Below are 14,275 nucleotides of genomic sequence, written 5' to 3' on the forward strand. Positions count from 1 at the left end.
TAGCTTGTATTATAGTTTATTTTGTTTGTTTGTTCTTTTAACATATTCTTAATAAAAGTTTGTTTTAACCATTTGTGGAGGGCTCTGCTAGCCCATTACGGGCCAAAAAGGCCCTTTCCCCTGCTTTTACCAGTTCTCTGAGAATTTTTTTTGACCAAGAAAAAGATCCTGGAACCAGCTACAAGACCCACCCTCAACTGCTCTGCTTTAGACTTTACCATCCCTCTAAAAACAAAAAAAGGAAAAAAGGGGGGAAAAAATACTATCTGACATGCCACCGGTTGGGCCCAGAAACGTTATGGCGACAGACTCACTACAGACACAGTAACAGCTGCTCAAATACTACTACAACTAGTGCAAACAACAACCATAACCCCACAATCAGCCCATCACACACAACCCACAACTCACTATCTACCGACTATCCCCGAAGAACACTATCCTCCCCTCCCCAAACCTGCTGCCCCCAAAGCACTATCCCTCTATCTAGGCCCCCGCACACCAATTACAGAAGAAATAAAAAAGTACCATTCCCCCACACCGGACCCACCCACACAAAATTCTACAGGAACCCAGACAATACCCCAAACCAACACTAAGAAATCCGAGTTCACCCCTCTCCCCTTACCTTATCCTATCTATAAAAAAGCCACCTCCCCCAACCTAAACACCCTCAAACCAACCCGAAAAGGCCCCATCCAACCTCCACCAATCCATTTCATAAATCCTTCACCAACCAAAGACCAAAACAAACAACACCCATAGAGTCTGCTATCACACCTCAAACCCCTGCAACCTCCACCCCACTTCCACAAACAACCCGTAGAGTCATCTGGGGGACCGTTACCAGCAAACACAATAGATTCCCAGTCCTCCACTCCCCATACCCCCATCTCCCCCATCCTTCCACTCATCCCTCCAAGCAAAAACCCCCTCAAACTTCCCACTTCCAAAATAATCACAGCACAGATCCACCATTCCACTTATCCACCTCAAAACCATACAGAATTACAGACCATCACCCTCAGCAGTCATTCTAATGTTTCCGTACAAACTGCTGATACCATATCCCCCTACTCTTCCCAGACAGAAGCTACAACCACCGGGATGGAACAGATCAAACAACCTCCAGCAAAGCCCTCTCAAAAAAGAGAATCGGCAAAAATGATGAAAGGGTCAACCACGACCTAAACAGAACCTGCTCTGAGCCTTCTCTTTCAATACCTTTAGAGAACACTTTTCCCCACCCACCCTCACCAGACATTCAGACACCAATAACACCCCCCAATCCTGGTCAAACCATGATTTCACCTCCCCCCGATCTACCTCATCCCCTAAACCGCCTGACCCTAGCTCAATTACTTCATGCCTATCCATCCCTCAAGACTTTCCCCTCTCGCCACCCCTACACATCACCCCTAATTCTCAACCACATCTCCCTGATCAGTCAACTACAGAACTATCCCCCAAACTCCACGCATACCAACACCTCTACCCTTCCCACCTCTAGCACGTTAAACACCCAGGAACCAAGTAGTCCAACCACAACCAATAAAACCTCCCTCTCAATAACTCTTTTCAGACCCAACTATCACATCGCACGCCCCACCCGCAAAATACAAGACTGGCACTTCAAACCCCGGAAACCCATCCTCATTTTAGGAGACTCCAATATAAACCGCATCCCTGGTCATACCAACCCCCAAATTCAACTGGACAGCTACCCTGGAGCTAACTCGTATCATTTCTTCAAAGTCTTGGAAAAAAACACACCCAACCGCCATGTCAAAATCGTTGTTTTCTCGATGGGACATAACAATAAAGATCAAGACCTGAGACAAACCACCATAAAACAATTAAAACCCCTTTTCCGCAATGCCAAATCTATATTCCCTAACGCTGACATCTACTTCCACATAATAAACTTCTCGCCAAATCTCACCCCTACACAGAAAAGCAATCTCACGTTAATCAATAACACCATGACCACCCATTTCCCCATACTTTTTGAAATACTGCACGATACATCCACTGGACACCCTCCACAGCAAAATCAATCTTCCAAAACTGGATGCAACAGCTAAATTTACACTAACACCCAGAGTCAACCCGGACACACATACAGATACACTACCGACACCCCCCCCTCAGGACTTAGACTGGAACTCGTCATCTAACATTCTCAATCTGGCCACGTTATTCACACCCACCACACCACAACGAAAACTACTAGAGAAAGGCCTATCATTCATTCCACGACCCACCAACCTCGACCAGGAGGAACTTCAAAGGGACTTACATAACCTCCATAGAAGAATTAAAATCGACCACTTTCATCTTAGACCTGATCGACAACCACCCGCGGATCAACTCCACCCCATAACCAAACTATTTATTAATCAAAACAAAAGGGCCCTACAACATTTCCGGCCCCCCACAGACACTCCAGATAACCTGTTGGGGCCCGAACGTAGGGCCCTTACCGATTTAAGTAAAAACCCAAACATCATCTTCAAACCTGCAGACAAAGGCTCTAAAATTGTCATCATGGACCGTCAGCATTATTTATTAGAAGCTAATAGACAACTCAACAACACCATCTACTACAAAAAACTAGAAGACACAATTCAACCCCAGACACAAGACAAACTTAGAACCATAATACAAAACCTGTATCACAAAAAATACATTAATGCAAAACAAAAAAAACTTCCTCTCAGGACCAGACCACCCACGGCCCCGATACTTTTACCTCCTCCCCAAAATCCATAAAGAACCCCCACACCTGGACTATCCCCTTTGAAGTTCCTCCCGGCAGGCCCATAGTTTCAGAGTGTAACAGCTCCACCTACCACATATCTCAATACATCGAACACTTCCTAGGACCTCTCTCCATCCAACATCCAAGTTACATCAAAGATACCTATCATTTTATTGACAAAATTTGCTCTATAACAGTCCCCCCACAATCACTTCTCTTTACAATAGATATACAGCCTTTACACCAACATCAACACCGACATTGCATTACAGACCATTTGCACCATCTTTAGTAGAAACCCGGATCCAACCCGCCCAGACACAGAACTGCTCAACCTAATGAAACTATGCCTTACTAATAATGACTTCCTCTTCAACAACCAATTCTACTATCAAACACACAGTACAGCAATGGGTCAACGGTTCGCCCCATCATATGCTAATCTATATATCAGCGAGTGGGAGCGAGAAGCCCTAGCAAAATGCCCCCTACAACCGCCACTTTAGGAAGTGAAGAAATTGTTGCAGGTGATGTTGCGACCCGTCAGGCCCTCCGTTACGTCGAGCACCGCGCACGTCACCTGATTCTTCTCTGAGCCGCCTCATCCTTTTACCTTCTTTCTCCCTTTTTTTTCTTCTCCTCCTCTTCCGGAGGTGGCGGTGGCGGTGGGCTTCTTACTGTCTATTTTATCACTCCACTACCACCGTATATTTTTTCTCAGTCCCAACAGAAAGTAACAAACCAGAGGGTTCTGAGACTTTCTGGAACATTCTGTCGTTGATCTGCATGTGCAGTTTATTGCCCCACCATCGCCATATCTTTTCTCAGTTCCAACAGAAAACCTGGCATGCTGCAAGTAACAAGCCAGAAGGTTCTGGGACTTTCCAGAACATTCTGTTTGTTGATCTGCCTGTGTGGTTTATCGCCCCACCACCACTACAGCTGCCTTATCTTTCTCAATTCAGTTCTCAGAGGCACAGTGAGAAAGGGGAGGAGGAGAAGGAGAAGGACGAGGGGAAGTAGAGGAGCGACGCCTTGTCGGGTCGCGGAGGCCCGCCACTCACGGGGTGGAACGTGGGCGAGAAGGAGAAAAAGGAGAAGGACGAGGGGAAGTAGAGGAGCGACGCCTCGTCGGGTCGCAGAGGCCCGCTGCTCACAGGGAGGAACGGGGGCGTGCAGAGGTGATGAGAGGGACAGTGAGAAAGGGGAGGAGGAGAAGGAGAAATAGGACAAGAAGGAGAAGGAGGAGGGCAAGGACGAGGGGAAGTAGAGGAGCGACACCTCGTCGGGTCGCAGAGGCCCGCCGCTCACGGGGAGGAATGGGGTGGTGCGGAGGCGACGAGAGGGACAGTGAGAAAGGGGAGGAGGAGAAGGAGAAATAGGAGAAGAACGAGAAGAACGAGGGGAAGGATGAGGGGAAGGAGAGGGGCGAAATCGATTTCTGTGTATGAGTTGGGGATCATCATAAAGGCATCACAGCCCATAATACCCAACACAAGGCTGGTCTGTTGTGCTGGCTCTCTGCATATACAGGTAAGAGCATGTTGAAATATCTTTAGTGTCTTGTTCAAATCATGCTGACTATGTGCAAAAAATGAAATGGCTCAACTCAAGGTTTGGTAAAGCTGTCCAGTAATGGTGTATGAAGATGCATGACATAAACATGACAAGAATCCTCTCCTTTTCAAAGGTGTTTTGCTGAACAGTTACATTATTGCTGACATTTATAACCGAATATTGTGAGAAAGAGTTTCAACCACTTCAGTGCATTAAAAATAGATAGATTCAGTCTGTGTGATGTTGGGTTGGACAGTCTAAGCTTTTTATGTATTTGTGTATATGGTCAATGTGTCATCAGTCTGTCCTGAGACTCCTTTCTTATGTGGACTGTGTTGTAATGGTGCAGAATAATGACACAGGGACATCTGCTACCTTACCAGCCGCAGAGGGGAATTTATTCTGATAATTTATGATATTGTAATAAATGTGGGTTTTCACCTACAGCTATAAAAGCTGATGACGTCAGAGCCTTCGAAAAAACATGCAGACAGGATGATGTACAGTCAATAACAACCTTTATTAATAATTAGCAAAGTTTATAAAGCATGTGGGGGCTCCGATCTGATGGGGAGATGCTGGTCAGGGGGCACAGGCTTCTTTCTGGAGGGTCACAACAGCAGGCTTACCTCTATATAACTCAGTGTCAACCCACTACACATCGGCTAGCTTCACTAGTTTCTAAGGCACGCTTTAACACAGCACGCAGAGTTCAGACACCACCCCACACACGGCGAACCTACAGCATTTAGCATCCATGAGACCGCCCACCCTCTGACCTGTTACTTCCGCCCCGGAAACCCTACCACTTCATATAAGATATAAAAATAGGTTGACCTATACACACATACAATAAATGACGAATACGTATAAAAATGATAAAGTGCACTTAGCTCGCCTGCTCGGCGAGACCCTGCGCTTGTGCCGCCGTCCAACTCCCCGGGGCAACGGCTTCACTGGACGGCAAGGACAGGGACTGGCTGGCAATCCGGAGGGCACTGTGGCGGCTGCCCAGGGAGTGATGGCCACACGGCACTCTCTACGAAGGCCCTGGTCTAACTACAGGAGGCAACCGGCCTCCCCTCCTGACACATACACCACTAACTCCCCCTGGCTACCTGTCTTTGTCACCTGCAGCTCTAACTAGCTGCGAACGACACCCTCCCCCTCTAACAGAGTACCGCGTCGCCGAACACGCCACGCCACATCTTCGGTCCTTATCAAAACTGTCTCTCCCCACCCCAACTGTTAAGCATATTTAATGTGAATAGCAAAGCCATGTTAGATAGCTTTAATATTATGGTGACGTTATGTGCCTGCGCGCACAGGATGCTGTTGTGAGCATGCGCAGAATAAACGGTCGCAGTTTTCTCCTGGACCAAACAAGTGATGGCGGTTGACTCGTTTTTCTCCCGTGAATACAGATACTAGCAAAGGGCTAGCATTCCACTTTGGCGACTGAGAGAGAAATTAGACAACAAGAGAAATGTCTAATCCTACAGGTTATGGGCCCAGTCGTGCAGGCCAAAGATGGTTTAGGCTGTTATTCGACGGTGACGAGAAAAACTACGAATTATGGGAAACGAGGTTCCTAGCGCACATGGAGTTGCGCGGTCTCAGAGACGTTATCTTGACAGACCCCGACTTGGGTGAGGAGGACGAAGAAGCCCTCGCAGAGGATAATGCAAAGAACGCTGAGGCATATGCAGAGCTGGTGCAATGCCTGGACAATAAAAGCTTGTCGCTGGTGATGAGAGACGCTAAGCGAGACGGAAGAAAAGCTTTGGAGATTCTTCGTGAGCACTACGCCGGAAAAGATAAACCCTGCGTCGTAAGTCTGTACTGTGAACTTTCCTCCCTCCAAAAGGCTAGCAACGAAACTATCACAGACTACATTATTTGTGCAGAGACTATATTTACTTCTTTGAGAAGAGCAGATGAACAAATTAGTGATGGGCTTCAGATAGCCATGGTAGTAAAAGGGCTACCTGATTCATACAAGCCGTTCATCGTGCATTTCACTCAGACTAATGACGTTGTAACGTTTGGCGAGTTTAAAACTAAACTCCGCAGTTATGAAAGCACGGAGAAATATGGGAAGAGTGACATGAATGTAGAAGAAGATAATGTGATGAAGACTAGCGGGGCAACACGTTTTCGTGGAAGGGGAAGAGGAAAGAGAGTGAACCTGGCTGATGTCGAGTGCTACATATGCGGCAAAAAGGGACACATGGCCAGGACGTGCCCGGACGACTCCCAGGCGCGAAGAGAGGAACGAAAGTGGGACACACCACAGTGCGGAAGGGGACGTGGCCGAGGACAAGGCCGTGACCATGTGAAGAAAGCTGATGAAGAGAGAGTGGCAGAGCCTACATCTTTCTGCTTCTTCAACGCCAGTGACTGTTCTACTCAAGGTGGAAATAAGAAAGGTCTCATGGTCGACTGCGGCGCCACAACGCACATGATCAACGACGCCACAAAATTCAAGACGTCGGACCCGAGGACCACATGATCGAGCTTGCCGACGGGACCAAGGTGAACGGGATGGCGAAAATGAGAGGCGACGCAGAGGTCTACTTGCTGGACAGCAAGGGACGACGAGTGAGAACTATGCTCAGGCGGGCACTGTACATCCCATCGTTTCCACAAAACATTTTTTCAGTCAAAGCAGCGACAGCAAATGGAGCTGAGGTCCACTTCAAGGATGGTGATAACTGGCTGTTCCACAAGGATGGTACTAAGTTCAAAATGGACGTGTATGGTAGGCTGTATTATCTTAGTACAGTTGAAAATGAACATGTCAATGAAGTGTATGGTTGCCATGATATTCAAACCTGGCATAGAATACTTGGCCACTGTAATTTTGATGATGTTGCAAAATTAGAAAAGGTGGTTGAGGGGATGTCCATTAAAGGGAAACATGACAAGTCTAATCAGAACTGTGAAATATGCACGCAGGGCAAGTTTACACAGAGCAGAAATAGACAGGCAGATGCTAAAGCCACAGCAGTGCTAGAGCTAGTGCACACAGACCTATGCGGTCCCATAGAACCAGCAGATAAGGATGGATACAGGTATGCGATAGCATTCACTGATGATTACAGTGGGATGATTTTTCCTTACTTTATCAAAACAAAAAGTGACACAACAAAAGCTACACAGAAATTCATAGCAGACGTAGCTCCATATGGGAAGATAAAGTGCATAAGGTCTGATAATAGGACTGAGTTCACTGGGCAAGAGTTCCAGTGTTTACTTAGGAGTAACGGGATAAGACACGAGACCAGTGCACCCTACTCACCCCACCAGAACGGAACTGCTGAAAGAGGTTGGAGAACCTTATTTGAGATGTCACGATGCATGCTTTTGGAGAGTAACCTCTCAAAGCAACTATGGACATATGCTGTACAGACAGCAGCTCAAATCCGCAACAGGTGTTACAGCAAACGTCTAGAGCAGACACCTTACCATGTTTTTACAGGGAAAACACCTAACCTATCTCACATGCAGATATTTGGTTCTGAATGCTACGTATATCAGCAGAATAAGAAGAAGCTGGATTCTAGGTCTAAAAAGGGGATATTTTTGGGATATGACAAATATAGTCCAGCATATAATGTCTATTATCCTGAGACAGGAAAAGTCCTAAAACATAGGCTGGTGAAATTTATCCCCAAAAGTAGCGCAGATAGCCAAACTCAGACAGAGTATGACACGAAGGATGACACTGAGAGTTATGAAGATGCTCCACCAAAGATAGTCAAACAGGGTCAGGAGAAGCCTAAGGAGAGCAAAGAGTCCAGTGTTGAGAAGACTGATGAGGCAGGTCCAACCCAGACAGATAGTACTCAGAGAGAACAGGAAGAAAGGAGGTATCCTATAAGACAGAAAAAGGCTCCAGAATACCTAAAGGAGTACCAGTGTAAAGCTGAGTGTAATAATGAAGAAAGTGAAAACATAGATTATTTCTACAGAGTGACTTATGGTGCACCTAAAACATTTAGAGAGGCTATGGACTCTGAAAAGTCAAAAATGTGGGCTGACGCGATGAAAGAGGAGATGAACTCTTTGACAGAGAATGAGACTTTCACTCTGACTCCACTGCCAAGAGGCAAACAAGCAGTGGGAGGTCGCTGGGTATATGCCGTGAAAGAGAGCCCAGATGGATCTGAGACTTGTAAAGCCCGATACGTTGCAAAAGGGTATGGCCAGGTGGAAGGGATTGACTATAAAGAGACCTTTTCACCAACAGCCAATATGACCTCTGTCCGAGCATTGATGCAGGTAGCTGTACAGGAGGATCTTACACTGCACCAAATGGATGTAAAGACTGCTTACCTCCATGCTCCTATGGACTGTGAGGTATATATGGAGCAACCGGAAGGTTTTGAGATCAAATCAAAAACAGGAGAACACTTGGTGTGTAAACTCAATAAGTCATTGTATGGTTTGAAACAGGCTGGGCGTAACTGGAACAGGTTACTGCATGATCACCTTACAGAAAATGGCTTTGTACAAAATGATGCTGATCACTGTGTCTACAGCAGAAAATCTGAAAATGAGAAAGTGATAGTATGGGTAGATGACTTAATCTTAGCAGCGAGTAACAACACCATACTCAGTGATGCAAAAGAAATGTTGAAGAGAAGGTTTAAGATGAAAGATATGGGTCCACTTAAACACTTCCTAGGTATTGACTTTACACAGAGTGATGGGGAGATCAAAATGACTCAAAAGAGACACATAGAGAAGATGTTAGCGAAATTTGGAATGTCTGAATGTAAACCAAGAACCACCCCATGTGAGCAAAAGTTACATTTTGACGGTGAGGGTGAAGTTATTGACCCAACATGCTATAGAGAGATAGTAGGTAGCTTGATATACATTATGACATGCACAAGACCTGATGTAAGCTGGGTTGTTAGTAAACTATCCCAACACCTAGCAGAGCCGAAGCAGCAGCATTGGACTACAGCTAAACACCTACTGAGGTACTTAAAGGGTACTGTAGATCAAGAGCTACACTATCAGAAATGTGAGGAAAGCCTACAGCTTGAGGGGTATAGTGACGCTGATTGGGCAGCCGATCCAAATGACAGGAGGAGCACAACTGGATACTGTTTCAGCTTAACTGAGAATGGACCAGTCATATCTTGGAAAAGTAGGAAACAGCCAACAGTGGCACTATCAACCTGCGAAGCTGAGTATATGGCCTTAGCAGCCACAACTCAAGAGAGTATGTACTTAGTACAACTACTCAAGGGACTGGATAGAAGCAATCAGCATGTACCAGTCAAGATATGAGGACAACCAGGGGGCGATAGCTCTATCAAAGAACCCAGTATGCAGACAAAGAAGCAAACATGGTGATATAAAATATCACTTTGTACGGTCAGCACACGCAGAAGGGAAAATATCCATAGAGTACTGCCCTACTGCAGACATGGTAGCTGATGTTCTTACCAAGCCAGTGTTAAAGGCTAAGTTTGACAGATTCAAGGGATATTTGTTTGGAGAGTAATGTGAAACGACAGATGAAAATGTTGTTTGTTGTTTAAGAGCAGTGCCAATATGCAAAATGTTTTTTTTTTAAGTATGCATATTTAAATTTTTGCTTATCACTATAGAGAGCTATGAACATGTCTTTGAGTGGGAGTGTTAAGCATATTTAATGTGAATAGCAAAGCCATGTTAGATAGCTTTAATATTATGGTGACGTTATGTGCCTGCGCGCACAGGATGCTGTTGTGAGCATGCGCAGAATAAACGGTCGCAGTTTTCTCCTGGACCAAACAAGTGATGGCGGTCGACTCGTTTTTCTCCCGTGAATACAGATACTAGCAAAGGGCTAGCATTCCACTTTGGCGACTGAGAAAGAAATTAGAAGCAAGAGAACAAGAGAAATGTCTAATCCTACACCTCACAGCTGCACCGCATCAGTGATTAAGGAGTCCTGCTCCTGACGTCACCCACCGGGTCTCCCCTAATGTCACCACAATATCAGTATAGCAGCCTCACATTTTATGATCGTTGATGCTTCTGAAGTATTTTGTTGTCAGGCCTGAAAACTGAAGTTCTTGTAATTGGACCCAAACACCTCAGAAACTCTCTTTCTAGAGTCTTAGTTACTTCAGACGGGATCACCCTGGCCTCCAGCTCCACTGTAAAGAATCTTGGAGTTGTTTTTGATCAGGATTTGTCCTTTAACGTCCACATAAAACAAATTTCGAGGACTGCATTCTTCCACTTACGTAACATCGCTAAAATCAGACGCATTGTCTCTCAGGCGGATGCAGAAAAACTAGTCCACGCATTTGTTACTTCAAGGCTGGACTATTGTAACTCTTTGTTATCAGGCTGCTCTAATAAGTCTCTTAGGACTTTGCAGTTAATTCAGAATGCTGCTGCACGTGTTCTGACAGGAACCAAGATCAGAGATCACATCTCTCCCATTTTGGCTTCCTTGCATTGGCTACCTATTAAATCTAGAATAGAATTTAAAATTCTTCTCCTTACTTACAAATCTCTTCATGGTCAGGCACCATCATATCTAAAAGAGCTCATAATACCTTACTACCCCTCTAGAACACTGCGCTCTCAGGACGCTGGGTTCCTTGTGGTTCCTATAGTCTCCAAAAGTAGATTGGGAGCCAGAGCTTTCAGCTATCAGGCTCCTCTTCTGTGGAACAAACTACCTTTCTGGGTTTGGGAGGCAGACACCGTCAACACTTTTAAGAGTAGACTTAAGACTTTCCTTTTTGATAAAGCTTATAGTTAGGGCTGGCTCAGGTCATCAGTCATACTGCCATAGGACTCGACTGCTGGGGGACTTCTGCCCCTCTCTCTATCCGACCCTCTCTCTCTCTTTAACTTAACCAGTCGTGGTGGATGACTGTCCACCAATGAGCTTGGGTCTGCTCGAGGTTTCTGCCTGGTAAAAGGAAATTTTTCCTCGCCACCGTCACCAAGTGCTTGCTCATGGTGGAACTGTTGGTCTCTGTAAATAATATTATAAAGAGTACGTCTAGACATGCTCTGCATGAAAAGTGACATGAGATAACTTCTGTTATGATATGGTGCTATATAAATAAAATTGAATTTAGTTGAATTGAATGATAATGAATTCAATAATATAGACACATCAATATGTACACGCATCACTTTACTGAACACATACAATGATACTTTATGACACTGCATGGACTGTAATGGCATGCTATGAATTCTTATTACAGCTGAATGTTGGAGTGTGTGTATAGGTGAGTATAAGAAGTCATAATGTATTATAAGCCACATCAGTCAACCTCTAGTTTATAACTAGTCTAGAGCATCCACAAGACACTTGTACTGACACTATAAGTCACATCTATAATGTTTTATGACTATTGATATAGTGCATGCATGATGAGTTTTTATGATGAGCAGAGAGACACAGTCTAGAGAAGAGGTCTAATGACACCTGTGTGCATGTCCCATCAGTGTGGAGCTGAGTGAGTGTAGAAAGATGGACAGAATACAATAAAAGGATAAAAATAATCTTTTTTAAAGTCATATTTTTAATCTAAATACTTATTTGTCACATTTGATCATTTTTAATCAATAGATTCTTTGTGTCATTTCACATGTAGATTTCTGTCTGGAGCAGTGAAGGGGGAGAGACTGTTAAAAAGACATACATACCTGCACTGCTGCACCTGTCGAGCCAGTTGGATTGGATCAACTTAGTGGGTGGAGGATTGAGAGGGTGGGGTCAGCAGCACAATGACAGTTGAAAGGAAGGAAGTAAAACTAAAGAGCAATGCAACACCTGGCGAGTGGACACAGCGGTATGCTGAGGAGAAAAGACTGCAGAGAGAGAACGTACACTGCACCTGTTTGACCACAACTCTGTGAAACAGGTAAGTCATGTTTAACTAAGACTGGAATCATCTATACAGTAAGAGTCACTGCTCTCATGTGTTATGAACCGTGTTATGAAGTTCTCTTTCTTCCTGGACAGTATCTCTCCATCTTGATGGACTAAACCGCAGCCTGTTAACCAAAGCTTTTCTTTACTATGTCTCTTATCGCAAATGAGGTATGTGAGATAACAGACAATACTAAGTATAAGTCAGTACTGGTACGTACAACAATGCTCAGTGATTATCAGGAGAAAAGTCCATGGACAACTTGTTCCTTTGAGTACTGGCAGGTGTTAAAAGGTTTGAGCTGACCACAGCAGACTTAATGTGTGTTGATGGATTTGTGGAGCTTTCAGTTCACACGAGCTTATCTCTTGTTCCAAAAGAGGGTGAAAAACATCTGAACAATGTAATCTAAACGCAACGAGAAAGAACAACAGATAGTGCAGGCACTGTGGTTGATTTCTCACTACGTAACACTGTAGTAAATAGTACTGTTAATTGGTGATGTACAGCTGTGTTGTATACACCTGAGATATGGGACATGTGTGTCTTCGACGAGCAGCACCTCAGATTTCTGATTTGCGAACACACCAGTCGACTACACATCTTTCATGATGTGATAATAAAGTTCACGTCTCGTCTCTACGTTGAGAGATTTTCACATCCACTGGTGTAGTGCGGCTGGGCTAATCTTTATTTGTACTGGATGCGAAGAGAGGAAATGTATACATACAGTATGTTCACATCTGACATGTTATTCTGTTCATGTTTGTCATGGCTCAGGTACAGAGTGGGTTGTCTAGTAACTGGACGGTTGTCAGTTCGATTTCAGGCAACACCATTCCAGTCAAAGTGTCCTCGAACAAGTAACTGCTCCTGATGGCTGTGACATCAGTGTGAGCGCTTTGGATAGGAAGTACTGTATCCATCCTGATAAGCAGTTGGCACCTTGCCTGGCAGCCTCTGCCGTGTGTGTGTGTGTGTGTGTGTGTGTGTGTGTCTTGGTGTCTGTAATCCACACCGGCTGTCTTGATGTGAGCTTACCTAACTCCCTCACACAGAGTCTTTTGTTGAATACTTTAACATTCACTCTTTCTCTTTAACTGCAACAGCAGTGCTATTAGGAAGATCTGGAGTGAGCAGAGGAATGCTGGGGCACAAGTGTGCAAAGCAAAGCCTTCACCCCATGAGAAGTTAAGCAGGGCTGTAGTCAGCGTAGACAGTGGAGTAGCTCTATAGGCCGACAGAGAAAGGTACAAATCCTGAGCTGTCTTTAGCGGTCGTTTCACAGTCAGGATGTGGCGCTCTGTCTCCATTGCTCTGAGAGAACTTAGGGCTATTTATGAACCCAGAGGCTGCTGCAAAGTCTGATTGGTTGACTGTTTCTTCAACCGGAAGAAACAGCAGTCAGCAAGCAGACACCAGACATGTTGGATCAGTGTGACTAATCTGTAGGTGGTGCTATTGTGTACTTATTATACAGAGTGTGATGTAAGTATTCAAATTCAGGAGTATTTTATTGATTCATTGATTTTAATTGTAGGTAATTATGTATAGGTGTACAAATTATAATTTGCACATTTTAGAAAACTCTCCAGAAGTTCTTTTTGAATATTAAAAAGGCTCCATAACCAGACTCCTCTATTCCAGCTCTGATCATTATGCCGAGGTTGTTGTTTACTTTATGCCTAAGCCCTTTAGCTATGACTCACTATTGGGAACTGGCACTACCTGTACTGCAGCTGCTTGTGTGTGTGTGTGTGTGTGTGTGTGTGTGTGTGTGTGTGTGTGTGTGTGTGTGTGTGTGTGCGTGTGTGTGTGTGTGTGTGTGTGTGTGAGTTGCTTCCTACAAATACCAATCCAAATAGACAATGAGAGAGACACACAAACATAATTCAACTAATTTAGCAATTACAATGTTTACTAAGCATATCTGTGACTCAGCATTTTTGCTGTTAAATAAACAGCTGATGATGAAGCAGACACTGTGTGTAACACATTCCAAAACACCGTAGCTAGCCCACAAGTCATTAATCTGAGTAAATATGAAGAG

The 14,275-nt window shown here is 44.7% G+C and overlaps 1 protein-coding gene across 2 annotated transcripts in view; it reads left to right on the forward strand.

Moving 5' to 3' along the window:
* LOC104937883 (E3 ubiquitin-protein ligase TRIM39) overlaps nucleotides 1–14,275 on the forward strand; it is a 25,647-nt gene continuing 11,372 nt past the window's right edge. Inside the window, exons 1-3 of one of the 2 annotated variants that reach the window (XM_027283577.1) lie at nucleotides 1–4,294; nucleotides 11,554–11,577; nucleotides 11,947–12,216. The gene's annotated coding sequence lies outside the window, so the exon portion shown is untranslated. The remainder of the gene's footprint in view (nucleotides 4,295–11,553; nucleotides 11,578–11,946; nucleotides 12,217–14,275) is intronic. The other variant, XM_027283576.1, reaches the window with a different exon arrangement.

Source organism: Larimichthys crocea, chromosome X, assembly GCF_000972845.2.
Source record: "Larimichthys crocea isolate SSNF chromosome X, L_crocea_2.0, whole genome shotgun sequence".
NCBI classification, from domain to species: Eukaryota; Metazoa; Chordata; class Actinopteri; family Sciaenidae; genus Larimichthys; species Larimichthys crocea.